This window comes from Gossypium hirsutum, chromosome A11 (assembly GCF_007990345.1).
Source record: "Gossypium hirsutum isolate 1008001.06 chromosome A11, Gossypium_hirsutum_v2.1, whole genome shotgun sequence".
NCBI lineage: Eukaryota > Viridiplantae > Streptophyta > Magnoliopsida > Malvales > Malvaceae > Gossypium > Gossypium hirsutum.
Window position 1 is genome coordinate 27,750,770 of NC_053434.1, and position 3,925 is coordinate 27,754,694.

The following is a 3,925-nucleotide window of genomic DNA, read 5'->3' on the forward strand; positions in this document are numbered from 1 at the left end:
TAAGTTTTTTTTGTTGGTTACATGAATTTATATTCGGTGGTTATGGATTTGTTTTTAAAATATTTGTGTGTATAAAGAAGTTTTATGGTAATGTCTTAGTCATGAATATAAATTTGAGTTTACATGAAATATGTAAGGCAAACCAGTATTATTTTTTAGTTATTATATAATTGTGTGTATATATTGTGTGTATATATATTATATGCATATCAATGATTTTGAAGATTAATGCATGATTATAGTTGGCATGAATAGGTGTTTATAATCATTATTCAATAAGATATATTTTATAGTTTAATTAGTGAAATTAAATTTTGATAGATATCATTTAAGTTAAATTTTTTTTATGGTTATATATTCAAATTTATAGACGCTTTGGTGCTTGATTCCTTTTTTTTATCGGCATAAGTGCTTATTTTTTAGTTATTAATATTAGTCGATGAATTTCAATTATCTATGCTGCCAAGATATAAACAAATATATATTTAGTTTTAAGTTTGGTCGAATAATATTTGGGTTTGACATATTATTATTTCTAATATTCAGTTAAATTATATTGATATAGTCTATGGTATGAATTATGGGGTATGTCAACTATTATGGTTTTATTTATGAGATATATTGACTTGAAGTTTTTATTTCAAGTATTCATTTGAATCTCTATTTAATCATAAATATAAGTTTGGATTTACGTGATATATGTAGGTTAAGTTTTTTCTATTTGATTATGAATACATGTATATGCATGAATTGCTTTAGTGTTTTTATTCATACCAAAATTATGAATACATGTGCTTGTTAATTATTTGGCTTTGAACCACTACATTATTTTTGTTTGGTTTTGATATATATGGTTTTGGAACAAAAAAGAAATAGTCAAAAATTAAGGTTTTCGGTTTTTTATTGCATTATTAAGACAACCTTATTTTGGGTTATTTCGAAGTCTATAAAGCAATAAAAAAATAGTTTTGACATTTGACTATTGGGAAAATTTTAAATTTGAATATTGTATATTTATATATTTTAAAATAACTTAATTGAAGCAATAAGTTACCAAATTGATTTTTTTTGTATAAATTATTTTGTTTTAAAATATAAAAGTTTTTGTGCATGTAACTTAAGTTATGTTGATATTGATCGGCCCAAATGAAGGTTAATAATATTACAAGTACAACTATGGTGATAAACATGTGACTATTATTCGGTTTTACGTGTGAGTAATAAATTGGCACAAAGGAAGATTTATTGTCCGACATATTCTTATTGTCAACGTTTGATTACTACACCAAGATATCACTTACAAGTTAATATTTTGTCCAAAGATGAAATATTAATGGAGTGTCCGATATCATAAGATGAGGTTTACCTTTATTCAAATTATTTTAGTTTAAATTTGAAGTCTTATGTGAAGTTGTTTATGGTTTATGATTTATTCAACTATTATTATATTTGTCAACTTCACTATATGTTGTTTTGGGATAACTATATATACATATATATACTAGTATCTTTTAATTTGATTGAAAGATGAAATTAAAAGAAATATTTCGAAACGAATAAATTCAAATTTTGGCTTTGGGTTTTAATTAAGGATGTCTAATATTTTAAATAGGTTAGTTGAAACAAAATGCTGCCAAAGTGACCAACTCTTTTGTGTAGATTAGTTTATTTGAAATATCAAGATGATTATATGTTTTTGTGATTCATGCGTTTATTAATTGACCCAAAGGTAAGTTAATATTTGGCAGAATTTCAACGACATCTGTGGTGATAAATGTGTGATAATTATAAGGTATTGTAACGCCCCAATTTGTGGGAATTCTGTGAATGTTGGCATAGGTTTAATTATGTTAGTGGGCCTCTAGAAGGCCCAAGCTTAAGATAGAACCCGGCAATTTTAGTTAATTTTTGTTCCATAAGAAAAAGGGAGTGAAATTATGAAATAGGACCTATGTGAAAATGTTTAAAAATGCTATAGGCTAAATTGAAGTGGCCAAATAAATAGGAGTACAAAATAGGAGGATTTGCATGACAAACCTCCCATTTTACATGAAGTGGCCAGCCATCATGTTGTTGTAGACAATATGAGCACTTGATATCCATAATTCATGGTACAAATTGATAATGGGTTAGGTAAATGTTCCATGATAATGGGTTAGGTAAATGTTCCATGATAATGGGTTAGGTAAATGTTCCATGATGGGAATTTCATGTCTTTTGTATTAAAGAATTAAATGGATGAAATATGAAATTTTATTAAAAGAAAAAGGGGTGAAAAGAACAAAGTTTTGTCCATCTTTGCTCATCATAGCCGAAAGTTAGAGAAGAGAAAGGAGAGGATAAAGCTCTTGAATGTTCGGTCACTTGGGGAAGAAAATTGAAGGTAAGTTCATGGTAATTTGCTTCTATCTTGATGTTCATGAGTTCTTCTTGATTCTACCTTAACTCTTGAAACATATTTTGGTTTTTAGTTGTGCTGTGAGCATTTAGTCATGAATTAAAATGAAGGAAATGGTTGTTGTTTCATGTTCTTTTGATGAAAAATGGAAGATAGGTGAAGTTGAGCCAAACAAATGAGCATGCATGTGCCTTAGATGCTAAGGGGAAAATCCGGCTAACATGTTGTGCTTTAAAATGATGAAATGGAGATTATACTTAAGTAAAATCATAGATATGTGATGATTGACTGGTGATATACATGTTTAAATAACAAGCATGCAAGTTATGTGTGAAAGAGTGATTTGGTAATAAATCTACTTGGGACAGCAACAGTAACATGACTTTGGAAAATCACCATAAATTGTGAGAGATGAGTTAGAAGATGAATAAATTATGTAATTAAAGCTTAATGAGTCTAGTTTCAAATGAAATAAACAAGAACATATTTTGAATTCTGTACAATGAGAAACTTGATTCGTAATGAAGAGTGGTTAAATTAGTCAAACAGTGAAACATGGGAAACTTTGAGAAAAATATGGTATTGATTGGACAAACCAAAAATTCTGAAAATTTTATGGATATAAGATCTATGAGTCTATTTTCAGGGAAAATTAACGGAACTTGATTTGGAGTTTCGTAGCTCCAGTTATAAATGATTTAGTGACTGTTGCTCAGGAAGACAGCTTGCAGTGAAATTATGATTATGTGGTAAACATTGACAAAAATTTGTTAATGAGTTGCTTAGTGATTTCTGATATGCTTACTATGATCTGTAGGTGTGGTTGGCCGAATATTGTAAGGGGTTAATACGTAGTTTGTATTTGAATAGTTAGATTGCCGAATATTGTAAGGGGTTAATACGTAGTTTGTATTTGAATAGTTAGATTAACGTGTTAGTAATCCAATTGTAGGCGGTTCGTGTGTGGATCTCGTCAGCATATCGTTGCAAACAGGTGTGTAACTAACACCCTCTTATGGACTAGATCGGCACAAGCCGAAATGTCAAAAAGTCGGTATTTTGAAATCTTGCGAGTGTGTGAATGCTCATGAGATTAATAGTTTGATGTATATGGTAAATTAAAGTGATAAGACTGCAGAGTGCGCGATTCTATGCATTTCGATATTTTTGGGCTTAATGGGCCCAAATTGTTAAGAAAGCGCGGTAAGTGTTTCTGATCGTACGTAAATGACTATGTTATGTATGAAAACCTTAAGAATAGTTAAATTACTTGAATATCCCTATGTATGCAAAATTACCATTATACCCTTAGGGTTACTTTTGACTGAAAAGCATGACGATCTGATTCTGTATGATGTATGCCATGATTATATATCTGTTGCATAGGGACTTGGGTTATACTATGGAGGAAGCGTCCTGGTGGCTATGCCACAATTTATCTAATCTGGTGGCTCTGCCACATATATCTGTCCTGGTGGCTATGCCACAATTATCTGATCTGGTGGCTCTGCCACATATATCTGTTCT